General features: G+C 47.2%; 1 long non-coding RNA gene across 1 annotated transcript; it reads left to right on the forward strand.

The window, feature by feature from the left end:
• The first annotated feature begins 21333 nt into the window (after window positions 1-21333).
• Window positions 21334-27401, forward strand: LOC140399593 (uncharacterized). The gene is made up of 2 exons (XR_011937745.1): window positions 21334-21980; window positions 27100-27401. It is a non-coding gene; the product is annotated as an uncharacterized lncRNA (long non-coding RNA).
• Window positions 27402-27795: the final 394 nt, after the last annotated feature.

Raw genomic sequence — 27795 nt, forward strand, 5'->3', positions numbered from 1 at the left:
TCGCTCTCTCTGTGTGTCCCTCGCTCTCGGTGTGTGTCCCTCGCTCTCTGTGTGTCCCTCGCTCTGTGTGTGTCTCCCTCGCTCTGTGCGTCCCTCGCTCTCTGTGTGCCCCTCGCTCTGTGTGTCCCTCGCTCTCTGTGCCTCCCTCGCTCTCTGTGTGTCCCTCGCTCTCTATGTGTGTCCCTCGCTCTCGGTGTATGTCCCTCGCTCTCTGTGTGTCCCTCGCTCTCTGTGTGCCCCTCGCTCTGTGTGTCCCTCGCTCTCTTTGTTTCCCTCGCTCTCTGTGCGTCCCTCACTCTCTGTGTTCCCTCGCTCTCTGTGTGCCCCTCGCTCTGTGTGTCCCTCGCTCTCTGTGCCTTCCTCGCTCTCTGTGTGTCCCTCGCTCTCTCTGTGTGTCCCTCGCTCTCGGTGTGTGTCCCTCGCTCTCTGTGTGTCCCTCGCTCTGTGTGTGTGTCCCTCGCTCTGTGCGTCCCTCGCTCTCTGTGTGTCCCTCGCTCTCTGTGCCTTCCTCGCTCTCTGTGTGTCCCTCGCTCTCTCTGTGTGTCCCTCGCTCTCGGTGTGTGTCCCTCGCTCTCTGTGTGTCCCTCGCTCTGTGTGTGTGTCCCTCGCTCTGTGCGTCCCTCGCTCTCTGTGTGCCCCTCGCTCTGTGTGTCCCTCGCTCTCTGTGCCTCCCTCGCTCTCTGTGTGTCCCTCGCTCTCTCTGTGTGTCCCTCGCTCTCGGTGTGTGTCCCTCGCTCTCTGTGTGTCCCTCGCTCTGTGTGTGTGTCCCTCGCTCTGTGCGTCCCTCGCTCTCTGTGTGCCCCTCGCTCTGTGTGCCCCTCGCTCTCAGTGTGTCCCTCGCTTTCTGTGTTTCCCTCGCTCTCTGTGCGTCCCTCACTCTCTGTGCATCCCTCGCTCTCTGTGTGCCCCTCGCTCTGTGTGTCCCTCGCTCTCTGTGCCTCCCTCGCTCTCTGTGAAGGGGCTGCACCCTTTTTTGGGCGAGCCTTGAACTTGGCCCCAATCAATTGGGCCGTTTCTTGATGGTTCCTATCGATTTCATCCAATAAAGGGGTGGGTGCCCTGATTGCTGGGCGTGTCCTAGGTGGCCGTTGGCCTTCTTTGTTCTGGTCTCCTCTGGCGCCGGGGTGTCTGCCTTAGTTCGGTTAATCAAATGTTACTCTTTTGATCCCGGAGATGGGCCATTAGTATGCTGATGGACCTACAGTTTTTGGTCTTGTCTGGGAGCTGCGGCTCAAATCAACAGACAAACCCTGAACCTGCTTGTTTTCTCAGTATTGTCCAATTTCCCTGCAATCCTTACAAAGTGTCCATTTTGTAATCGGGAAGTGGCCATCCCAGATGGCTACAATACCACACTTAGTACTTCCTGGCGCCGTATCCCTCTATATCCATCTTATCCATGTATTTGTCGTTAACCCCTTTGAACGCCGTTAATATATCTGCTTCGACAAACTATTCTGATAATGCTTTCCTGGCAATCACCACCCAATCTAATAAAACCTGTCTCGCACATCTCCTCTAAACATTTCCCCACTGACCATAAATCCTCCTGGTGCCTGACTCCTCCACCCAACAGTAGAGTGCCTGCTCATATACTCTCTGCACGCACCTCAAAATATTTTATGCCTTACATCGGTTCCAAAAAAATGAAAAATGACTTTTTATACTGATATTCTCCAGCCTTATTCATCAACCTCCGGCGTTCTGGTAAAAACAGTCCGGGTGTTTTCAGCCTTTTCCCATAGCTAACACCCTGCAGACCAGACAACATGCTGGTAAACCTCCTCTGCACCCTCTCTCAAAGCCTCCCCATCCTTCTGTGGACAAAAATCGTGCTCAATGATTCAAGTGCGGCCACACATAGGTTGGAAACAACTGCAGCATGAATTGGCAGTTCCTATGCTGACATACAACAGCGTTATTCTTTAAGTTGGCTCGCCACTTACCCAGAGAGCTTATATTCATGGCCCTTTTCTGTAACTGTGTCTCCCAGTTCACCAGCAAGCTTATATACCTGAGCTATAATTCTGTAACTGTGTGCCCCATTTCCGCAGCTAGCTCTGATTAATGTCTATTGAATAGAACATGCGTTCTATTGCAGTGTCTCCAAGTTCTATGGCTTTGTATTTTTATGGAAGTATTATATTTATTTTCAATTGTTTCATAACTTTGGTTATACTGTTTCCTCTAAGTTTTCATCCAAAATTAGGTCCAAAAATTATATTTCTTAATGTTATTTAAACTTAGTCTGAGCTTCTCTCACCCTGACCCCGATGTCCAATAGGGAAATACACTCAGAAGATCACCAGCAACTCTTGCAAATAATTCAAATCCAGAAGGTATATTTGCAAGTTGACACAGCAGCCTTAGTTACAGAGACAGCCTTTTAGAGATAATATCCTCTGCAGCTGAAAATTCACAGCGTTCTGGGGTAGAGAATTCAGAACATCCCAAAACCTCTGAAATAAATAATATGCCCCTTTTTACAGACGTCAGTTGCTGCCAATTATTTCAAGACTGTATCTTCCAGTACCCGGGTTAGTGTCTGTACAAAAACGTGGATAAGTGACTGAAATAGCAATAGTTAACAAACAAAATTAGAGCAGAAAGACTGTGTCTAGCTTCCGGCATTATTAATCTTGTTTGTACATATCCTGAGTATAAATAATAGACTAAATGACTCCAGCCACAAAATCTAGCTTGCGGGTTACAAGATGGCAGCCATGACAGAATCATGAATGCAAGATTGTCACAGTTGTAAATGGTGACAAAGCAAGAGTAAAATACAAATAAATGGAGCATGAAAATAAACTCGCAATACTAAAATCATCACAGGGAGCTTTTGTAATTAATTATGAAAATGCGAGTGGTCACATGGAAGGTCGTCCCTTGTTAACAGTTGATGGTGCATTTGTCCATTAAAATAAGGAAATGACAAACGTGCTTTTTAATGACTGTGTTTCAGTATTTACAAGAGAGGAAGAGTTCAAAATGCCAGCGATACGAGGAGACATATTATTGAAACAGGAGCAGGGTCTGGGCAAAATTCAGATATCTAGGAACCCCACTACCGGGTGATTTCCCTCCAAGTCACTCACCACCCTGACTTGGAAATATAGCCACAGTCTGTAACTGTTTCTACTATTTCCCAACAAGCTTCACTTAATGACCCGTGCGGTAGCTGTGTCTCCAAGTTAAAAATCTTGTGTATTTACATTGCCCACACAATGTAACTGTGTCTCCTATTTTCATAGTATGAAGTCTTACAGCACCAGGTTAAAGTCCAACAGGTTTGTTTCGATGTCACTAGCTTTCGGAGCGCTGCTCCTTCCTCAGGTGAATGAAGAGGTCTATTCCAGAAACACACATATAGACAAATTCAAATATGCCAAACAATGCTAGGAATGCGAGCATTAGCAGGTGATTAAATCTTTACAGATCCAGAGATGGGGTAACCCCAGGTTAAAGAGGTGTGAATTGTATCAATTAGGGCAGCACGGTAGCATGGTGGTTAGCCCAATTGCTTCACAGCTCCAGGGTCCCAGGTTCGATTCCCGGCTTGGGTCACTGTCTGTGCAGAGTCTGCACGTTCTCCCCGTGTCTGCGTGGGTTTCCTCCGGGTGCTCCGGTTTCCTCCCACAGTCCAAAGATGTGCAGGTTAGGTGGATTGCCCATGATAAATTGCCCTTAGTGTCCAAAATTGCCCATAGTGTTGAGTGGGGTTACTGGGTTATGGGGATGAGATGGAGGTGTTGACCTTGGGTAGGGTGCTCTTTCCAAGAACCGGTGCAGACTCGATGGGCCGAATGGCCTCCTTCTGCACTGTAAATTCTATGAAATCTATGAAATTCTATGAAATCAAGCCAGGACAGTTGGTAGGATTTTGCAGGCCAGATGGTGGGGGATGAATGTAATGCGACATGAATCCCAGGTCCCGGTTGAGGCCGCACTCATGTGTGCGGAACTTGGCTATAAGTTTCTGCTCGGCGATTCTGCGTTGTTGCGGGTCCAGAAGGCCGCCTTGGAGAACGCTTACCCGGAGATAAGAGGCTGAATGCCCTTGACTGCTGAAGTGTTCCCCGACTGGAAGGGTAACCTCATGATGCTCCACTTCTCCAGCTTCCACCCTAAACACATTAAAGAAGCCATCCCCTATGGACAAGCTCTCCGTATACACAGGATCTGCTCAGACGAGGAGGAGCGTAACAGACATCTACAGACGTTGAAAGATGCCCTCGTACGAACGGGATATGGCACTCGTCTCATCGATCGACAGTTCCAATGCGCCACAGCGAAAAACCGGACCGACCTCCTCAGAAGACAAACATGGGACACAACCGACAGAATACCCTTCGTCGTCCAGTACTTCCCCGGAGCGGAGAAACTACGTCATCTTCTTCACAGCCTTCAACACGTCATTGATGACGATGATCATCTTGCCAAGGTCATCCCCACACCCCCACTACTTGCCTTCAAACAACCGCGCAACCTCAAACGAACCATTGTTTGCAGCAAACTACCCAGTCTTCAGAACAGTGACCACAACACCACACAACCCTGTCATGGTAATCTCTGCAAGACGTGCCAGATCATCGACATGGATACCACTATTACACGTGAGAACACCACCCACCAGGTACGCGGTACATACTCGTGCGACTCGTCCAACGTTGTCTACCTCATACACTGCAGGAAAGGATGTCCCGAAGCGTGGTACATTGGCGAGACCATGCAGACGCTGCGACAACGAATGAACGGACATCGCGCAACAATTACCAGGCAGGAATGTTCCCTTCCAGTTGGGGAACACTTCAGCAGTCAAGGGCATTCAGCCTCTGATCTCCGGGTAAGCGTTCTCCAAGGCGGCCTTCAGGACCCGCGACAACGCAGAATCGCCGAGCAGAAACTTATAGCCAAGTTCCGCACACATGAGTGCGGCCTCAACCGGGACCTGGGATTCATGTCGCATTACATTCATCCCCACCATCTGGCCTGCAAAATCCTACCAACTGTCCTGGCTTGATTTCATAGAATTTCATAGATTTCATAGAATTTACAGTGCAGAAGGAGGCCATTCGGCCCATCGAGTCTGCACCGGCTCTTGGAAAGAGCACCCTACCCAAGGTCAACACCTCCATCTCATCCCCATAACCCAGTAACCCCACTCAACACTATGGGCAATTTTGGACACTAAGGGCAATTTATCATGGGCAATCCACCTAACCTGCACATCTTTGGACTGTGGGAGGAAACCGGAGCACCCGGAGGAAACCCCACGCAGACACGGGGAGAACGTGCAGACTCTGCACAGACAGTGACCCAATCCGGAATCGAACCTGGGACCCTGGAGTTGTGAAGCAATTGGGCTAACCACCATGCTACTGTGCTGCCCTAATTGATACAATTCACACCTCTTTAACCTGGGGTTACCCCATCTCTGGATCTGTAAAGATTTAATCACCTGCTAATGCTCGCATTCCTAGCATTGTTTGGCATCTTTGAATTTGTCTCTATGTGTGTTTCTGGAACAGACCTCTTCATTCACCTGAGGAAGGAGCAGCGCTCCGAAAGCTAGTGACATCGAAACAAACCTGTTGGACTTTAACCTGGTGCTGTAAGACTTCGTACTGTGCTCACCCTAGTCCAACGCCGGCATCTCCACATCATGGCCACCATCCTATTTTCATAGCCAGCCTCTTCATACAGTAATGGTATCTCCATGTCCCCATATAATTTAAGTACCTGAACATCATTCGATAACTGAGTCTCCTAGTTCCCAAGCTAGCTGAGATACATGAACATTATTCTGTATCCGTACCTCCTTGTTTCCCAAAGAGCTTATATAGAACAAAAAACAATATAGCACAGGAACAGGACATTTGGCCCTGCAAGCTTGTACCGGTGATGATACCATTCTTGGCCAAAATCCATAGCACTCCCTAGTGCTGAATCGTTCTATACCCAATCTAGCCATGTTTTGTCGACATGCCTTTTGAACGCCATGAAAGTACCTGCTTCTACGACCTCACCATGCTGTGTGTAATAAACCAGCCTCGCAGATCTCCTCTACACTTTTCCCCACTGACCTTAAATACATGACCCCTGGTGACAGACACCAACTTGGAATAGAGTTCCTGCCCATCCACTCTATCTATGCCCCTCATAATCTTGTAGACCTCTATCAGTTCGCCCCTCAACCTCCGGGGTTCTAATGAAAACAGTCCTTGTCTATTCATCCTCTCCACAGAACTAACATCCTCCTGACCAGGCAACATCCTGATAACCGTCCTCTTCACACGCTGCATCATTCTGGCAGTGGTCGGCCAGAATTGTGCGCAATAATCCAAGTGCGGCTTTACAGCTGTTCCATATAAATGAAGGATGACTTGCCAATTTGTATACTGATATTCATCAGCCTTATTCATAATGTTGGTCCGTCACTTCGTCAGAGAGCTGGTATACATGACCCTTATTCTGTTACAATGCCTCCTAGTTCACCAGCTAGCTGATATTCATGACCTTATTCAATAACCGTCACTCCTCGGTGTCCAGCAAGGTTACATACATGACCCGTATTCTGTGTGTCCAATTTCCGCAGCTAGCTCATATTAATGATATGTCTTCTATTGCAGTGTCTCCAAGTTCTCTGGTTATGTACTTTTCAAAGAGTATTATATTTAATTTCAATGATTTCGAACCTTTGTTTACATCGTTTCCTCGAAGCGAGCTCCTGTAGAACAATGAACACGAAGATGACCTTCGGTCCTCCAATGCTTTCACGGTCATGATACCACACTTAGCACTTCCTCGTGCCGCATCCCCCTATATCCATCTGATCCATGTATTTGTTGTTGACTATTTTGAACGCCGTTAATATATCTGATTCCACAACCTCATCTGATAATGCGTTCCAGCACTCACCACCCTGTGCAATAAAACCTGCCTCGCACATCTCTCAACTTTGCCTCACTGACCTTCAACCTATGCCCCCTGGTGGCTGACATCCACTCAAGAGTAAAGTGCCTGCTCACCCACTCTATGCATGCTCCTCATAATCCTTTCGGCCTTACAGCGGTTCCAAACACATGAAGGATGACTTTTTGTACTGATATTCATCGGACTTAGTCATCATCCTCCGGGGTTCTGATAAAAACAGTCCGGGTCTATTGAGACTCTTTGCATAGCTAGCACCCTGCAGACCAGGCAACATCCTGGTAACCCGACTCTGAACCCTCTCCCAAAGCCTCTCCATCCTCCGGGTGCTCCGGTTTCCTCCCACAGTCCAAAGATGTGCGGGTTAGGTGAATTGGCCAATGATAAATTGCCCTTAATGTCCAAATTGCCCTTGGTGTTGGGTGGAAGTGTTGACTTTGGGTAGGGTGCTCTTTCCAAGAGCCGGTGCAGACTCAAGGGGCCGAGTGGCCTCCTTCTGCACTGTAAATTCAATGATAATCTATGATTAATCTAGGACAAAGGTTCGGCACAACATCGTGGGCCGAAGGGCCTGTTCTGTGCTGTATTTTTCTATGTTCTATGTTCTATGTTCTGGGGACTACAATCGTGCTCAATATTCCAAGTGCGGCCTAACATAGCTTCGAAACAACTGTAGCACGAAGTGCCAGTTTGTATGCTGACATACATCAGCGTTATTCTTTAAGTTGTCTCGCCACTTACCCAGCGAGCTGATATAATGGCCCTTATTCTCTAACTGTGTCTCCCAGTTCACCTGCGAGCTTATATACATGAACTTTATTCTGGAACTATGTGCCCCATTTCCGCAGCTAGCTCTTATTAATGTCATGTTTTCTATTGCAGTGTCTCCAAGTTCTATGGCTATGTATTTTAATGGAAGTATTGTATGTATTTTCAATTATTTCATAGCTTTGCTGTTTCCTCTAAGTTGTCATCCAAAATTAGGTCCAAAAGATTATATTTCTTAACGTTATTTAAACTTAGTCTGAGCTTCCCTCACCCTGACATCGATGTCCAATAGGGAAATACACTCAGAAGATCACCAGCAACTCTTGCAAATAATTCAAATCTAGAAGGTATATTTGCAAGTTGACACAGCAGCCTTAGTTACAGAGACAGCCTTTTAGAGATAATATCCTCTGCAGATGAGAATTCGCAGCGTTATTGGTAGAGAATTCAGAACATCCCAAAACCTCTGAATGAAATAATATGCCCCTTTTTACAGACTTCAGTGGCTGCCCCTTGTGCCGAGTCTGTATCTTGCAGTATCCGTCTCCCGGGTTAGTGTCTGTACAGAAACGTGGATAAGTCGCTGAAATAGCAACAGTTACCGCGTTTGGGTAAAACAAAATTAGAGCAGAATGACTGTGTCTAGCTTACGATATTATTAATTTTGTTCGTACAGACACACACAAAACGTTTGAAGAATAGATTAAATGACGCCAGCCACAAATTGAACTTCCGTGTGACAACATGGCAGCCATGATAGAATCGTGGATGCAGGATTGTCACAGTTGTAAACAGTGAACAAGCAAGAGTAAAGTACAAATAAATAGAGCAGGGAACTAAAATCGCAAGGAATCATCACAGGGAGCTTTTGAAATTAATTATGAAAAGGAGAGCCGTCACATGTAATGTTGTCCTTTTTTAACTGTTGATGGTGTATTTGCCAATTAAAATAAGGACATGACAAACATGCCTTTAATGACTTGGTTTCAGTATTTACAAGAGAGGAAGAGTTCAAAATGCCAGCGATACAAGGAGACAAATAATTGAATCCGGAGCAGGGACTGGACAAAATTCAGATATCGAGGAAACCCACTACCTGGTGATTTCCCCTCCAAGTCACTCACCACCCTGACTTGGAAATATAGCCACAGTCTGTAACAGTTTCTACTATTTCCCAACAAGCTTCACTTAATGACCCGTGCTGCACCTGTGTCTCCAAGTTAAAAATCTTGTGTATTGACATTGCCCACACGATGTAACTGTGTCTCCCATTTCCCTAGCCAGCCTCTGGACATGGCTCTTCATTCAGTAATGGTGTCTCCATATGCCCATATAACGTAAATACCTGAACATCATTCGGTTACTGAGTCTCCATGTTCCAAAGCTAGCTTAGATACATGAACCTTATTCTGTAATCGTATCGCCTTGTTTCCCAGCGAGCTTATATAGAACAAAAAACAATATAGCACAGGAACAGGACATTTGGCCCTGCAAGCTTGTACCGGTGATGATACCATACTTGGCCTATATCCATAGCCCTTCCTCGTGCTGTATCGCTTCATACCCAACTGATCCATGTATTTGCGACATGCCTTTTCAATGCCGCAAAAGTATGTGTTTCTACAACCTCCCCTGGCAACGTGTTCCAGCCACTCTATACGCTGCGTGTAATAAACCTGCCTCGCAGATCTCCTCTAAAAATTTCCCGTCTGACCTTAGGTCCATGACCCCTGGTGGTAGACACCACCTTGGGATAGGGTGCCTGCCCATCCATTCTATCCATGCCCCTCATAATCTTGTAGACCTCTATCAGTTCGCCCCTCAACCTCCGGGGTTCTAATGAATACAGTCCGAGTCTATTCATCCTCTCCACATAACTAACATCCTCCTAACCGGGCACCATCCTGATAACTGTCCTCCTCACACTCTACATCATTCTGGCAGTGTGGCGACCAGAATTGTGCACAATAATCCAAGTGCGGCTTTACAACTGTTCCATATAAATGAAGGATGACTTGCCAATTTGTATACTGCTATTCATCAGCCTTATTCATAATGTTGGTCCGTCACTTCACCAGCGAGCTTATATACATGACCCTTATTCTGTTACTGTACCTCCCAGTTCACCAGCTAGCTGATATGCACGACCTTATTCAATAACCGTGTCTCCTCGCTCCCCATAGAGGTTACATACATGACTCGTATTCTGTAACTGTGTGCCCAATTTCCCCAGCTAGCTCATATTAATGTATGTCTTCTATTGCAGTGTCTCCAGGTTCTTTGGTTATGTATTTTTCAAAGAGTATTATATTTAATTTCAACTACTTCGGAACTTTGGTTACATAGGTTACTCTATGTTTTCATGTAAAATTAGGTCTAAAAACATATTTCGTCACGTTATTAAAACTTACTCTGAGCCTCCCGGACCCCAGGGATGAATGTCCAAAAGGGAAATACACTCTGAAGATCAGCAGAAACAATTGCAAATTATTCAAATCTATAAGATATATTTGCAAGTTGACACAGAAGCCTCAGTCACAGCGACAGCCTGTTAAAGGTAATATCCTCTGCTGCAGAAAATTCACAGAGTTCTGGGGTAGAAAATTCAAAAGATACCAAATCCTCTGAAATAAGTAATATGCCCCTTTTTACAGACTTTACTGGCTGCCCCTTATTCCGAGACTGTCCCTCCCAGGAACCTGCTTATCTAGTTTCCAGACATGACCCTAAATGTGTAAATGCATTTCCCAGTTCCCAGCTGGCTTATATATAAGGCCTTGATTCTGTAATTTTTTTTCTGCTACTTCTCCAGTCAGCGATACACATTATCCTTATTCTGTATCCGTTTGCATGCATGACTCTTATTCTGAACATAGGCCTCTCAGCTTCTCAGTTGGCTAATACACATCAACCTGACCCTGCGCATGTCTCTGTTCCCCAACTCAATTCTCTACCTGTCCCTTATTCTGATCTTGTGCCTCCTAATTCTTCATCTAATCTGTACACATGACCGTGATTCTGTCTCTGTACCTCCGAGTTCCCCTTTGAACTTATCTCGCCAACCTTCCTTCTTAACCGTCTTCACTCGGTCCATCGTTACTTTTTATACTTGAGACTTATTCTGCACCCGTGCCTCCTGGTTCTCCAGCTAGCGTATTTACATTATCTAATTCTGGAAGTTTCTCCAAGTTCCCCAGCAAGCTTATCTTAATGATCCATATTCTGTAACGGTGTCTCCTTGTTCCCCAGCTAGCTTTGATACATGACCCTTGATTTGTAACCATATCTCATTGTTCCACAGAAGCTCACTTGGAAACAATGAACACGAAGAGGACCTTCTCCTCCAAGCCTTTCACGGCCATGATACCACACTTAGCCAAAACCCTCGGCACTTCCTCGTGCCGTATCCCTCTATATCCACCTTATCCATGTATTTGTCGAGATCCATTTTGAGCGTCGTTAATAGATCTGCTTTCACAACCTCATCTGATAACACGTTCCAGCGTCATATATATAAGCTAGCCGGAGAACTCAGGGTCGCAGTTATAGAACATGTGTAAGGCGTATAAGCACAATGGTGAATTGGGAGACACCGTTACACAATAAGAGTTATGCATATTCACTTGCTGTAGAACCGAACTGGGGGTCAGCGAGCAGGTTATTACTGAGAGTAAGTGTCACTTGGTCGCACTGTCAGTGGGTGGCACAGGAACACATTGGTTAGCACTGTTGCTTCACACGCCAGGGTCACAGGGTCGATTCCTGGCTTCGGTCACTGTCTGTGCGGAGTCTGCATGTTCTCCCAACGTCTGCGTGGGTTTCCTCCGGGAGCTTCGGCTTTCTCCCACGGTCCGGGGATGTGCAGGTTAGGTGGAGTGGCCATGCTAAATTGCCCATTATGTCCAAAAAGGTTTGGGTGGGGTTACTGGGTTGCGGGGAGAAGGTGTACTTAAAGTAGGGTGATTATTCTAACGGCCTGTGCAGGCTCGATGGGCCAAATGGTCTCCCTCTGCACTGTGAATTCTATGAACTTGGAGGCACAGTTAACATTGCGTGTTTCATCTCTATAAGCTAGCTGCGGGACTGTGAGACACAGTTGCAGAATAAGAGTATGTATGTAAGTTCGCTGGGGAACTGGGTGACAGTTTCAGAATAAGTGCCACGTATTCATGGTCGCTGGAGAACATAGAGACACTAGGGGACATAGGTACACACTAAGGGCCATGTATATACGCAAATGGGGAAATTGGGAGTCACGGGTACATAATAAGGGTTAGTTAAACATGCTAGCTGGGGAATGGGAGACACGAGTACAGAATGAGGGTCCTGTATATAAACTAGCTGGGAAACGAGGCACGACAGGCACAGAATAAGGGTCTTGTATAAAAGGTAGATGGGAACTAGCAGACACAGTTTCAGAGTAAACCTTACCTATGTAAGTTAACTGGGGAACTAGGCGATACAGGTACGGAGTAAGGGTCATGTACGTAAGTTAGCTGGGGAACTAGGAGACAAAGTTACAGGATGACAAGGAGCCAGCTATAGAATAAGGGTCATGTATATAAGCCAGGTGGTTATAGAAGATACAGTTACAGAAAACATGTATATACTCTACCTGGAGAACAAGCAGACAATGTTGCAGAATAAGAATCCTGTACAAAAATTAGTTGGGGTACAAAGAGGCAAATTTACAGATAATCGAGCTGGGGAAAGTCTATACACGTTACAGGATGGGTGTCATTTTTATTAGCGAGGTGGGAAACTAGGAGACAGATTTTTAAAAAATATAATCATGCATATTACCTAACTGTTACCAGAAGACACAGTTGCAGAAACTGGATCATTTGAATAACCTAGTTGGGGACCTCTGAGACAGTTACAGAATAAGGGTTATATGTATAAGTCATACAGAGAGCCAGGCGACATAGTTACAAAATAAGGGACAGGTATACTATGTGTATGTGGAACTAGGAGCCACATTTCAGAATGAGGGTCATGCATATAATTCAGCTGGGGAATTAGGAGACACAATTATAGAACAATGGTCTGTATCTCAGGTATCTGGGTTCTACTGATTTCAGGAATCTGCAGTGTTTGTATCTCCCCCCTTGAAGACCCTGAAATGGGAACGGTCTGTTGGTGGGGAGTTTTCACGTTCGAACACTATTAATTTCACCATTAGTGACACCCCGACTGAATTTCTTTCAGTCCCTGCTCCTGTTCAATAATAGTTTCTTAGGCTCCCTGACATGGAAACCGCGCCCTCAAAGGTGAAAACTGTAACACATTCATCCTACATGTTTTTCATCACTTTATTTTCATTGAGAACAGAACCATTTTGAATTTACAAGGAGCCACATTCTCTCCGACCACTCTCCTTTTCCACATAAAACTACACATTTTCTGTGAATGTTTTGTTTTCACTTGCGAGTTTATTTCAATACTCCATTTTTACGGATTATACTATCTACTTTGTCACCCTTTACAGTTGCAACCATCTCCAGACATGTCTTTTCTGGCTGCCACGTTGCAACCCCAAGTTGAATCTGAGGCTGGGTTCATGAAAAGTTTTCTTCGTACTCCATCAGTTTATATCAGGAACAGTGTTGATACTGTAAACTGCAAAGTGTTCATCTTTAATACATTACCCAAATGTTTAATATTCATCTCAAAGTGGCATATCCACCCGTTTCTGTACACTATGCGGGGAGACCGATATGAGGTGATACAATCTCAGTGTAAGGGGCAGGCACTAAAGACTGAACCGAGGGGAATATTATTTATTTCAGATGATTTTGGATCTTTTAAATGTTCTACCCGATATGTCTGTGCATGTCCAGCCGCAGAGACTATAACCTTTGACAGGCTGTCTCTGTAACTGAGGCTGATGTGTCAACTTGCAAATGTATCGGGTGTATTTGAATAGTTTGCAAGTGTTTCTGCTGATCTGCTGAGAGTATTTCACTGTTCGACATAAGAACACAATAAAAACATAAGACCCAGAGAGAGGAGTAGGCCATCTGGCCGCTCGAGCAGCTCCGCCATTCAATTAGATCGTGGGTGATCTTTTTGTGGACTCATCTCCAGTTACCCTCCCGCTCACCATAAACCTTAATTCCTTTACTGTTCAAAGATATATCTATCTTTGTCTTAAAAACAGATTCAACGAGGCAGCAATAACTGCTTCACTGGGCAGGGATTTCCACAGATTCACAACCCTTCGGGTGAAGAAGTTCCTCCTAAACTCAGTCTTAAATCTGCTGTCCCATATGTTTAGGCTATGCCTTCTAGTCCTAGATTCACTCAGCAGTGAAAACAACCTCCCTGCATCTATCCTATCTATTCCCGTCATTTGTTTCCAGAAGGTCCCACCTCATTCTTCCAAATTCCAATCAGTATAGTCACAGTCTACTCAGTCTCTCGTCAAAAGACAAGCGTTTCAACTCCGGAATAAACCTGCTGAATCTCCTCTGCACCCCTCCAATGTCAGCACATCCTTTCTCAAGGATGGACACCAAAACTGTGCACAGTAGTCCAGGTGTGGCCTCACCAGCACCTTGAACAGCTGCAACATAACCTTACTGTTCTTTAAATTCCATCCCTTTGGCAATGAACGACAACATATCATTTGCCGCCTTAATCACCTGCTGAACCTGCAAGCTAACATTTTGCGATTCATGCACATGGAAACCCAGGTCCCTCTGCACAGCAGCAAGCTGACATTTTTTACCATTTAAATCATAGTCCATTTTACTTTATTCCTACCAAAATAGATTGACTCACATTTACCAAACATGTACTCCACCTGCCAGATCCTTACCTACTGACTTAAACTATCTACAACCTTCTGCAGACATTCAGTGTCCTGTAAACTTTGCTCCAACACTCATCTTAGTGACATCTGCGAACTTTGACACGTTACAATTGGTCCCAAACTCCAAATTATCTATGTAAATTGTAAACAATTGCGATCTCAACACTGATCCACGAGGAACACAACTAGCCAATGATCACCAACAAGAAAAAAACTGTTTTTCCCACTCTTTGCTTTCTTTCAGTTAACCAATCCTCTATATATTCTACTGTATTACCCGTAACAATTTACACCTTTAACTGATGTAGCAGCCTTTCGTGCGGTACCTTGTCGAATGTCTTCTGGAAATTCAGATTCCTCACATCCGCGAGTTCCCCGTTGTCTACCGAGCTAGTAATGCCCTCATAGAATTCCAGACAATTAGTGAAGCATGACCGGCCTTTCATGAACCCATGCTGCGTCTGCCTATTGGGACACATTTGATCCAGATGTCTCGGTATTTCTTCCTTGATGATAAATTCAAGCATTTCCCCCACTACAGAAGTTAAGCTAACTGGCCTTTTGTCTCCCTCCTTTTTAAATCAGTGGCGTCATGTTTGCTGTTTTCCAATCTGCCAGAATCGCCCCAGGTTCCAGCGACATTTGGTAAACTACCACGAGTGCATTTGCTATTTCCGCCGCCATCTCTTTTAGTTCCCTGGGATGCATTCCATCATGGCCAGGAGACTTGTGTACCTGTAGCCCCAATAGCTTACCCAACACTATCTCATTAGTAATAATGATCGTTTCTAGGTCCTTACCTGCCATAGCCTCCTTGCCTTTAATTATTGGCATGCTGTTTGTGGCTTTTCCTGTGAAGACCGACACAACATATTCGTTCACTCCATCGCCATTTCCTCAATTCCCATTATTAAATCCCGTTCTCATACTCGAAAGGAACAATGTTGACCCTAGCCACTCCTTTTCATTTATATTCCCAGCTACTTTAGTCTCTTAATCTATCTTCCTTTTCTTTATTTCTTTTTTCGTGGCTTTCTATTGACTTGCAAAGGTTTCCAAATGCTCTAGTTTCCCACTAATCTTTGCCACTTTGTTTGGATTTTTATTCACGTTTTCCCTTCGATATCCATGGCTGATTATCCCTTTTCCTCCACTCCTTCATTTTCACTGGAACATACCTTTGCGGAGCACTATGAATAAACTCTGAATGTACTCCACGTTTCGTCAATTGTCCAACCATGAAGTCTTTGCTCCCAGTCTACATTAGCCAACTCCTCCCTCAGTGTCGTCTCCTTTGCTTAAGCAGATGAAGCTGCAATAGGATTTTAGCTTCTTACCCTCCATCTGTATTTTAAATTCAACCATACTGTGACCGCTCCTTCCGAAAGGATGTCTACCTGTGAGATCTTTAATTATTCACCAGATCCGTCGGTGAGGCAGGGTCCGAGACAGTTTAAATAACGTGAAGGAAGATCATTATTGAGGCCAAAGTTTGCAAGAAAATTTCGGCGAAAATATAGAAGCAAAGGTCGGAAAAAATTGGACATGAATATTAAAACCATTGAAAATTACATAGGCAGCGACCTAGGAGAAACAGCAATAGAACAAGTGACATTTAAATGATGTCGCTATAGAACTAGGAGACAACGTTGCAGAATAACGATCATTTTTAAAAACTACCTGTTAACTGGGAGACACAGTTACAGAGTAAGGATCATGTGTGCACACTGCCTGTTAACCAGGAGATAGTTACAGAACAAACGTCATGTGTGTCAGCTCCCTGTGGAACTGGCGGGCCCAGTTACAGAACAAGAGTACTGTAAGGAAGCTTGCTTGTGAATTTGGTGACAGTTACATGAAATATATTACGTGCATACACCTCTGGGTGACTGAGAAACACGGTTACAGATTAATGGTCATGTACATAAGCTCGCTGGAGAGCTAAGACTCACATTTACAGCATGAGGATTATGCATACGAGCTCACTAGTTGAACTCGGAGACACAGTTCCAGAATAAGGGTCATGTTCATTGCTAGCACGGTTACTCGTCATTTCAGGAATCTGCAATGTTCCCAACTCCTTCCTTAAAACCCCTGGAATGGGAAGGGCCTATTCCTTGGTATCTGTCACATTCCAACACTAGTAATTTCTCCAATAGTGATGCGCAGACTGTGTGAATTTTAATAAATCCCTGCTCCTGTTTAATAATATTGTCCTTGAGACCTCTGGCATGCCAACCTCTTCCTCTATTGTAAATATTGAAAGCAATCCATCCTTCAGCATATCTGTCACCACCTTCTTTTAATTGAAGACAGCCCCATTATAAGTTTAAAAGGGCCCAATTATCTTCTAACTTTTCTCATTTTCCTTAAAAATTGTAAATGTTTCCTGTGATGCCGATGTTTTCACTTGCGAGGTTGCTTTCAGGCACCGTTTTTGTGGATTTTATTAGCTGTTTGGTCAGCCTTTCTAGTTGTGGGCATCTTGCAGTCATGTCTCTGTCATGTCTGCCATGTTGTGACAGCCAAGTTGACTTTTTGGCTGAGATAATTCATTCTGTTCTTTACACTCTGTGTGCCTGTATAAGGAAGACTATTTATACCATAAACTGTACACTGTCCTTCTGCTCTCATGTCTCACTCAAATACCTACTCCGCATCGCGATATATCCACCCGTATCTGTAGACACTCACCGGTCAATCTGGATAGGGGAGACGCAGTCTCAGGGGCCGCCACTGAAGTCTGAAACGAGGTGAACAATATTTATCTCAGAGGATTTTGGATCTTTTGAATTCTGTTTTCCCAAACCCTGTGGATATTCAGCCGCTGAGGGTATTCTCTTTGACACTCTGGCTCTGTAACTGAGGCAGCTGTGTCAAATTGTAGACGTATCTTACAGATTTTAACATTTGGCAAATGTTGCTCCTGATATTCTGAGTGTATTCCCCTATTGGACATCGATCCCTGGAGTGAGGGAGGCTCCTAGTTAATTTAAACAATATGAAGAAAGATAATTTTTTAGACCTAATTTTGGAAGACAATTCAGTGGAATATAGGTAATATAAGGTCGGAAATAATTAAGACATAAATAAGAGTTATGGAATACGACATACGAGTCATGTATATATGATTACATATGGTTACAAAAAATGGGACATGAATATAACCTAGCTGAGGAACTAAGAGACACGTAACATAAGAAGGGTGATGTGGGGAGAGGGATGAGATCCAGGTGGAGGAGTCCAGGAGGTAGAGTTACAGGATCCTCAGCCCATGTCCATCTCCAAAAAGTTCGACATTCTTTCCACCTGATTGGGTGGAATCGGGGACTGGAGAGAGGATGACCAAATTGACCATGGTACAGGGATCGGTTAAAGTGTGTGTGGGGGGCGGGGCGGCGGAGAAAGAAATGGAGGCGTCATCGGGGAGAGTACAGTTACCGGCATTGGTATTATTTACTGGAACCAAGATCGATAATCTCGCAGGTTCTGGTGCTGTCTGGGGCAGGGGTTTGGCCATCTCATCTGGGGTGAAGACGAACAAAGAAAGGTTCAGCACATGAACAGGCCCTTCGGCTCTACAAGCCTGAGCTGACCAATGTACCCCACCCTTCCCCAGACACACCATTCCTCAAGTCGTTCTCTGTGGTGAATGCTGATGCAAAGTACTCATTCAGTACCTCTCCGATTTCCTCTGGTTCCAAGCAGATATTCCCTCCGCTGTCCTTCACTTGGCCAACCCTTTACCTGGCTCATCTCTTGCTCATTATATATGTCTAATAGACTTGGGCTTTTATTTAATCCTGTTTGCCGATGACGTTTTTCATGACCCTTTAAGCCCTGACTCCTAGCGTATGTTCCTTCCTGGTTTCTTTATATTCCTCACAGGCTTTGTGTGTTCCCAGCCATCCAGCCCTTACACATGCTTCATTTTACTTTGAACCAGGCTCACAATATCCCTCATTATCCAAGGTTCCCAAAACTTGTCCTTCTTATTCTTCCTCACAGGATCATCCCGGTCCTGACTTCCTTTCAACTGACATTAGAAACCGTTCCACATGCTAGATGTTGATATACTCCCAAATATTCCCCCCCCCCCCCCCCCCCCCACGTCTCCCAATCTGGACTGTTCAGTTCCTGCCGAATATTGTTATAATCAGCCTTCCACCAAATTAGCACCTTCACCCGAGGACAACTCTTATCTTTGTCTAACAGTACCTTAAAACAAAATAGATTATGGTCACTCTTCATGAAATGTTCCCCAACAGAAATGTCAAAAGCCTGGCCGTGGTCATTCCGCTGGGCCAGATCCAGTGCGAACCCTTTCCTAGTTGGACTATCTACATATTGTTTCAAGATGCCCACATGGATGCTCCGTACAAGTTCTATAGATCCAAACCCCTGGAAATAAATGCGTCCCAGTCAACCGGGCAGCACGGTAGCATTGTGGATAGCACAATTGCTTCACAGCTCCAGGGTCCCAGGTTCGATTCCGGCTTGGGTCACTGTCTGTGCGGAGTCTGCACGTTCTCCCCGTGTCTGCGTGGGTTTCCTCCGGGTGCTCCGGTTTCCTCCCACAGCCCAAAGATGTGCAGGTTAGGTGGATTGGCCATGTTAAATTGTCCTTAGTGTCCAGAATTGCCCTTAGTATTGGGTGGGGTTACTGGGTTATGGGATAAAAACTCCAAGTTTTTATTTAAAAATATGTTTTGTTAAGAATTTTTCAACAAAATTTTCACCCATATAACCCCCCCCCCCCCCAACAGAAAGAAAAGAAAAGTCACCGAGCAAGACATACACATATCAAATCGACATAATACAGAACTTTGTACATTCGATTCCTCCCGCACATATTAACTTTCCTGAACATTTATGTATTTTCTTGCTCAAGTGCCCCCAGGAAAACCCCCTTCCCCCCCCCCCCCGCCTCCCCCCCCCCCCCCCCGAAAGAGATGTCCCCCCTCCCCCCAGGTTGCTGCTGCTGCTGCTAACCGATCTTCATCTAACGCTCCGCGAGATAGTCTAGGAACGGTTGCCACCGCCTGGAGAACCCCTGCACTGACCCTCTCAAGGCAAACTTTATCCTCTCCAACTTGATAAACCCTGCCATGTCATTTATCCAGGCTTCCACACTGGGGGGCTTCGCATCTTTCCACACTAACAAGATCCTCCGCCGGGCTACCAGGGACGCAAAGGCCAGAATGCCGCCTCTTTCGCCTCCTGCACACCCGGCTCGTCCGCCACTCCAAATAGTGCTAGCCCCCAACTTGGCTTGACCTGGACTTTCACCACCTTAGATATAGTTCTCGCAACCCCCCTCCAGAACCCATCCAGTGCCGGGCGCGACCCGAACATATGGGCGTGGTTTAGAAACTCCAAGTTAAAGGAGAAGGTAGAAGCGCAGGTTAATGGAGAAGACTTTAATTTAATTAAAGGGGCCGAGGCCTCCAGAAAGGATAGTAAACTTTCCAGAACACCGAGTACAACAGGAGAAGGCGGCAGGAATCCAACTTCAGCTAAAGCAAAAGAGGGGACAAATATGATGACGGAGTGGGGCGGTGGTGGCGGTCTATTCTGGAATGAGGGGGTTGCACCTGAATGCGCGCATTATACGAAACAAGGTGAATAAGATGGTCGCGCAAATTGAAATTTGGCCGGTACGATGTTGGGGGCATCACAGACTCGTGGCAGCAAGGGGATCAGGGCTGGCATTTAAATGGCCAATGCTATATGCCCTCCAGAAAGGACACGCAGCTGGGACGAGGGAGCGTGGTTGCATTGTTAGTAAGGAAATGAATTCAATTTATAGTCAGAAGCGATATAGGGTTGGAAGGCAGAGAATCTGCGTGGGTAGAGTTGAGGAGCAGAAAGGGGAAAAAGCCTGATGGGAGTTAGGTACAGACCCCCAGGCAGTAGTCGGGATGTGGGACAGAGATAAAGAAAGGAATATAAGAAAGGCATCATGAAATACACAAAGATGATGTTCCACTGTGAGTCAATGGGAATCAGGGGGAAAACTCTCCGCTGGTTGGAGTCATACCTGGCAGAAGGTACGATGGTTGGACATCGCTGCAGGAGTTCCTCAGGATAGTGCCGGGGGCCCAACCATCTACAGCTGTATTGTGCGGGTGGGTTTAAACTAATCTGGCAGGGGTGGGAATCAGGACAGTACGCCAGCAAGTGTAGAGACTGGGGATGAGCATGGTACCAGGGTCAGCCAGGATAACAGGAAGTGTAGGCTGAGGGAGGTCGAACTCAGTGGGCCTGGAGGTCTGGAGTGTATCTGCTTCAATGCACGGAGTACAACAAGTAAGACAGATAGCATACAAGCAAACCTCCCAGTCAGGATATTGGTGCCCCTCTAGTTCAGGTGTAACCTGCCCTTCTTGTAAGGCCTCGCCTTCCGTGGAAGACATCCCAGTGATCAAACAAATTGAAGCCCTCCCTTCTGCACTAGTTCTTTAGCCACGTGTTCATCTGCACTATATCGCTGTTGCTAGCCTTGCGAGTACATGGCACCTGGAGTATTCCTGAGATTACTACCCTAGAGAATTTGCTTTTTAATATTGTACCGAGCTGCGTAAATTGCAGTTACAGGACCTCGCTACTGCTTCTCCTATGTCATTGGTGCCAATGTGGGCAATGACCTCTGTCTGATGTCCTCCCGTTTGAAGATGTTCTGTAGCCGCTCAGAGACATCCAGGACCTTGGCATCAGGGAGGCAAACTACCAACCTGGAGTCCTTTCGCGGCCACAGAAGCGCCTTTCAGACGGGCAGCAAAGTGGCTGCAGTCTTGAAGGGCCGAAGGGCCTGCTCTTGTGCTGTAATTTGCTTTGCTCTTCTTTTCCTTCATTGTGACGTGATGCATTTTAACAAAAGTGCGAGGCAGGGACGACACGGAAATAATGTCTCCGGTCTGAAGAGTGCAGGGATACAGTGTCCGGACCTACATGTGGATAGGCATCTGAAGATGGCCTTACACAACGCGACAGGGTCTAAGATACAGATGTGCTTCACAAAAAAGGACGTTCGTCCAAATTCAGGGGTTTTGATGAACATTTTTACAGGCACTGTGTCTGTATATGCACTCTAAGCACAGCTTCATTTCGGAGGGAGAGGCTGTCAGCAAGAGGAACACATCATGTGGAACACTAGCGAGGTACACTGCTGTCCCCTTTAGATTTTTAAACTAAACAGCTGTGTGGATCTGGCTTTGCTCAAGGCGACATTCATGGAAATAAGGCAGCATTAAGGAAAACAGTTTCCAATGATATCACCAGGAAGCAGACACGCCCGCTCGTGGGATTATAAAAGCAGCAACACTCCGCGATTAGATAGAGAGCAGATCTACACCAGCATTCTGACCGTAACTCTGACAGACCCCAGTGAAGATGCAGAAAGCGCTGTTCCTGGTGCTTGTACTTCTCGTGCTGACTCAGAGCAATCCTACTGGAGCGAGACCAGGTATTATGGAAGGAAGTAAGAATCTCTGAACGTTCTCCAACACTAAAGCCGCTGGGGTTCATGCAGATTAATTTTAAATCGATTGTATTTGCTTTGAATGCAATGGTTTGATAGGTTAAGAGATGTGGAGTGTGAGATTCTAAAACAAACTGAAGAATTCAGGATAAACAATCTCCATTGGTAAATCTCTGATATTTTAGTCACTATCGGAGTGTTTCGCGGGGCTTGTTGGTTTTGTGAGCTGGTCCACACGGATCAATAATGAAACCACAGGTTACTGGGCGGGGCACGTTGCTGGGTCAAAGTGGGATCATTGATCCGGATAGCAAACTCTGTCATTGTCCTTATTGCAGAATTCAGTTACTGTTCCTGGTCACTGACACTGCTACAGATTGTGAGAGTGTGGACTGTGTGTGAAGACAGGATCAGCATCTCCATCAGCTATTTCTCCCCATTTAATTTTCACTGTACTTCGGTACAGGAGGTAGAGGGAGGTAGTGAGTTTGTACAGACTAGGAGGAGGGAGGGAGTGCGTTGATGTAGACCAGGAGGTAGAGGGACGGAGTGACTTTGTGCAGACCAGGAGGTTGAGGGTGTGAATTTGTAAAGACCAGGAGGTGGAGGGAGTGAGTTTATACAGACCAGGAGCTGGAGGGTGTGAGTTTGTACAGACCAGGAGGTGGAGGGAGTCAGTTTGTGCAGACCAGGAGTTGGAGGGAGGGAGTTTCTACAGAACAGGAGGTGGAGGGAGGGAGTTTGTACTGACCAGGAGGTGGAGGTAGGGAGTTTGTACAGACCAGGAGGTGGAGGGAGGGAATTTTTACAGACCAGGAGGTGGAGGGAGTGAATTTGTACAGACCAGGAGGTGGAAGGAGGGAGTGAGTTTGTACAGACCAGGAGGTGGAGGGAGATAGTTTGTACAGACCAGGAGGTGGAGGGAGTGAGTATGTGAAGACCAGGAGGTGGAGGGAGTGAGGGAGTTTGTACAGACCAGGAAGTGGAGGGAGTGAGTTTGTACAGACCAGGAGGTTGAGGGAGTGAGGGAGTTTGTACAGACCAGGAAGTGGAGGGAGAGAGTTTGTACAGACCAGGAGGTTGAGGGAGTGACTTTGTACAGACCAGGAGGTGGAGGGCGTGAGTTTGTACAGACCAGGAGGTGGAGGGAGTGAGTATGTGAAGACCAGGAGGTGGAGGGAGTGAGGGAGTTTGTACAGACCAGGAAGTGGAGGGAGTGAGTTTGTACAGACCAGGAGGTTGAGGGAGTGAGTTTGTACAGACCAGGAGGTGGAGGGAGGGAGTTGGCACAGTCCAGGAGGTGGAGGGAGTGAGTTTGTACAGACCAGGAGGTGGAGGGAGTACGTTTGTGTAGACCAGGAGTTGGAGGGAGGGAGGGAGTTTGTACAGACCAGGAGGTGGAGGGAGGGAGTTTGTCAAGACCAGGAGGTGGAGGGAGGGAAGGAGTTTGTACAGACCAGGAGGTGGAGGGAGTTAGTTTGTAAACACCAGGAGGTGGAGGCAGCGAGTGTGTTTGTCCAGACCAGGAGGTGGAGGGAGGGAGTTTGTATGGACCAGGAGGTGGAGGGAGAGAGGGAGTTTGTACAGACCCAGAGGTGGAGGGAGGGAGTTTGTACAGATCAGGAGGTGGAGGGAGTGAGTTTGTACAGATCAGGATGTGGAGGGAGTGAGTTTGTACAGACCAGGAGGTGGAGGGAGGGAGTTTGTACAGACCAGGAGGTGGAGGGAGGGAGTTTGTACTGACCAGGAGGTGGAGGTAGGGAGTTTGTACAGAACAGGAGGTGGAGGGAGGGAGTTTTTACAGACCAGGAGGTGGAGGGAGTGAATTTGTACAGACCAGAAGGTGGAGGGAGGGAGTGAGTTTGTACAGACCAGGAGGTGGAGGGAGGTAGTTTGTACAGACCAAGAGGTGGAGGGAGTGTGTTTGTCCAGACCAGGAGGTGGAGGGAGGGAGTTTGTACAGACCAGGATGTAGAGGGAGTGAGTTTGTACAGACCAGGAGGTGGAGGGTGTGAGTTGTACTGACCAGGAGGTGGAGGGAGGGGGTTTGTACAGACAAGGAGGTGGAGGGAGGGAGTTTGTACAGACCAGAGGGTGGAGGGAGTGCGTTTGTACAGACCAGGATGTAGAGGGAGTGAGTTTGTACAGACCAGGAGTTGGACGGTGTGCGTTTGTACAGAGCAGGATTTGGAGGGAGGGCGTGTGTTTGTCCAGCCCAGTAGGTGGAGGGAATGTGTTTGTACAGACCAGGAGGTGGAGGGAGGGAGGGAGTTTGTACAGACCAGGAGGTGGATGGAGGAAGTGAGTTTGTACAAACCAGGAGGTGGTGGGAGGGAGTGAGCTTGCACAGACGAGGAGGAGGGGGGAGTGAGATTGTACAGACCAGGAGGTGGAGGGAGTGAGTTTGTACAGACCAGCAGGTGGAGGGAGGGAGGGAGTTTGTACAGACCAGGAGGTGGAGGGAGTGAGTTTGTGCAGACCAGGAGGTGGAGGGTGTGAGTTTGTACAGACGAAGAGGTGGAGGGAGGGAGGCTATTTGTACAGATCAGGAGGTGGAGGGTGTAAGTATGTACAGACCAGGAGGTGGAGGAAGCGAGTCTATTTGTACAGACCAGGAGGAGGAGGGAGGGAGTGAGTCTGTACAGATCAGGAGGTGGAGGGAGTGAGATTGTACACACCAGAAGGTGGAGGGAGGGAGTTTGTGCAGACCAGGAGGTGGAGGGTGTGAGTTTGTACAGACCAAGAGGTGGAGGGATTGAGTGAGCTTGTCCGGACCAGGAGGAGGAGGGAGTATATCTGTACAGACCTGGAGGTGGAGGGAGGGAAGGGGTTTGTACAGACTAGGAGGTGGAGGGAGGGAGTTTGTACAGACCAGGAGGTGCAGGGAGGGAGTGAGTTTGTACAGACCAGGATGTGGAGGGAGCGAGTTTGTACAGACCAGGAGGTGCAGGGAGGGAAGGGGTTTGTCCAGACCAGGAGGTGGAGGGAGGGAGTTTGTACAGACCAGGAGGTGCAGGGAGGGAGTGAGTTTGTACAGACCAGGATGTGGAGGGAGCGAGTTTGTACAGACCAGGAGGTGGAGGGAGGGAAGGGGTTTGTCCAGACCAGGAGGTGGAGGGAGGGAGTTTGTACAGACCAGGAGGTGCAGGGAGGGAGTGAGTTTGTACAGACCAGGATGTGGAGGGAGCGAGTTTGTACAGACCAGGAGGTGGAGGGTGTGAGTTTTTACAGAACAGGAGGTGGTGGGAGGGAATTTGTACAGACCAGGAGGTGGAGGGAGGGAGTTTGTACAGACCAGGAGGTGGAGGGAGGGAGTTTGTACAGACCAGGAGGTGGAGGAAGGGAGTTTGTACAGACCAGGAGGTGGAGGGAGGGAGTTTGTACAGACCAGGAGGTGGAGGGAGCGAGTTTGTACAGACCAGGAGGTGGAGGGAGGGAGATTGTACAGACCAGGAGGTGGAGAGAGTGAGTATGTGAAGACCTGGAGGTGGAGGGAGTGAGGGAGTTTGTACAGACCAGGAAGTTGAGGGAGTGACTTTGTACAGACCAGGAGGTGGAGCGAGAGAGTTTGTACAGACCAGGAGGTGGAGCGAGAGAGTTTGTACAGACCAGGAGGTGGCGGAAGTGAGTTTGTGCAGACCAGGAGGTGGAGGGAGTGAGTTTGTGCAGACCAGGAGGTGGAGGGAGTGAGTTTGTACAGACCAGGAAGTTGAGGGAGTGACTTTGTACAGACCAGGAGGTGGAGCGAGAGAGTTTGTACAGACCAGGAGGTGGAGGGAGTGAGTTTGTACAGACCAGGAGGTGGAGGGAGCGAGTTTGTGCAGACCAGGAGGTGGAGGGAGTGAGGGAGTTTGTACAGACCAGGAGGTGGTGGGGGTGAGTTTGTACAGACCAGGAGGTTGAGGGAGTGACTTTGTACAGACCAGGAGGTGGAGGGAGGGAGTAAGTTTGTACAGACCAGGAGGTGGAGGGAGTGAGTTTGTACAGACCGTGAGGTGGAGGGAGTGAGTTTGTGAAGACCACGAGTGGAGGGAGTGAGTGAGTTTGTACAGACCAGGAGTTGGAGGGTGTGCGTTTTTACAGAGCAGGATGTGGAGGGAGGGCATGTGTTTGTCCAGACCAGGAGGTGGAGGGAATGTGTTTGTACAGACCAGGAGGTGGAGGGAGGGCGGGAGTTTGTACAGACCAGGCGGTGGATGGAGAAAGTGAGTTTGTACAGACCAGGAGGCGGTGGGAGGGAGTCAGTTTGTACAGATGAGGAGGAGGGGGAGTGAGATTGTACAGACCAGGAGGTGGATGGAGGAAGTGAGTTTGTACAGACCAGGAGGTGGAGGGCGTGAGTTTGTACAGACGAGGAGGAGAGGGAGTGAGATTGTACAGACCAGGAGGTGGAGGGAGGGAGTTTGTACAGACCAGGATGTGGAGGGTGTGAGTTTGTACAGACCAGGAGGTGGAGTGAGTGAGTTTGTACAGACGAGGATGTGGAGGGAGTGAGTTTGTACAGACAGGAGGTTGAGGGTGTGAGTTTGTACAGACCAGGATGTGGAGGGAGTGAGTTTGTACAGACCAGGCGGTGGATGGAGAAAGTGAGTTTGTACAGACCAGGAGGTGGAGGGCGTGAGTTTGTGCAGACCAGGAGGTGGTGGGTGTGAGTTTGTCCAGACCAGAAGGTGGAGGGAGTGAGTTTGTACAGACCAGGAGGTGGACGGAGTGAGTTTGTACAGACCAGGAGGTGGAGGGAGTGAGTTTGTGCAGACCAGGAGGTGGAGGGAGTGAGATTGTACAGACCAGCAGGTGGAGGGAGGGAGGGAGTTTGTACAGACCAGGAGGTGGAGGGAGTGTGTTTGTACAGACCAGCAGGTGGAGGGAGGGAATGAGTTTGTTCCGACCAGGAGGTGGCGAGACGGAGTGGGTTTATACAAGTCTGGGAGTGGGAGGCTGTAAACTGTGGAATATTATTATATACAACAAACCTAATGTTGCTGCTTTGTGCCGAGTGTGTCCCTGTCAGGCTGAGAGATTCTGCTTTCTGTTTTCTCATTGTTCTCCATCAGGCTGAACAACCCGTAATTAATTCCTTCATCATGTTTTCTTTTACTCTTAGACGGTTATAAATCAAAAACTCCGATGTTGGAGGCCAGAATCAGTGATCCGTCAGTCACTGAGAAGATTGCACGTGACTTTCTCCCTTCCCAAAACGATGATGGGTCAAATTCGGATTGAAGGTCAAGATGAATGATCCAGTGAGGGGCGACCATCAACCCGGGATCTCCATGTTCTCTCTGAATGGAAGCTTCTTTCCTGGACAACAGGCTAATTTATTACTTCACTCCTCTAACACCTGACCTTGTATTCCTGCTGTCTGGATAATGGCCTGTAATCAGAAATAAAACTTACTGCATTGGTCACTGCTTCATGTCTTGTTTCCCCTCAGGATCAGGCTGTCTGTAGCGAAGGTGTCCGGTTTGAATTGAGGCTGGGAACAGATGTGTTCATTCCAGAAAAAGGGGAGGGGAGGTCGATGCAAATGGTCTGAGATAAGATAGGGGGCCACAATATCAGCTCTCTGACCACTTACATGTGAGGATGTCTCAAGTACTGGGCTATGGAGAACGAGCTGGGGGTCTGGAAGTGATAGAAGGTAACCATGGAAATGGTTCTGGAGCTCGGCAATTGATTCAGAAAATAGGGGAGGGATTTAGTGGGTGAGTAAGAGGATGGTGAAGTGATTCAGAGGATGGTGCAGGAGATCAGAGTGTGGAGGAAATGTTCAGTGGGTGCTGAGGTTTGCTTTCATTTT

The sequence above is a fragment of the Scyliorhinus torazame genome, chromosome 23 (assembly GCF_047496885.1).
Source record: "Scyliorhinus torazame isolate Kashiwa2021f chromosome 23, sScyTor2.1, whole genome shotgun sequence".
Taxonomy (NCBI): domain Eukaryota; kingdom Metazoa; phylum Chordata; class Chondrichthyes; order Carcharhiniformes; family Scyliorhinidae; genus Scyliorhinus; species Scyliorhinus torazame.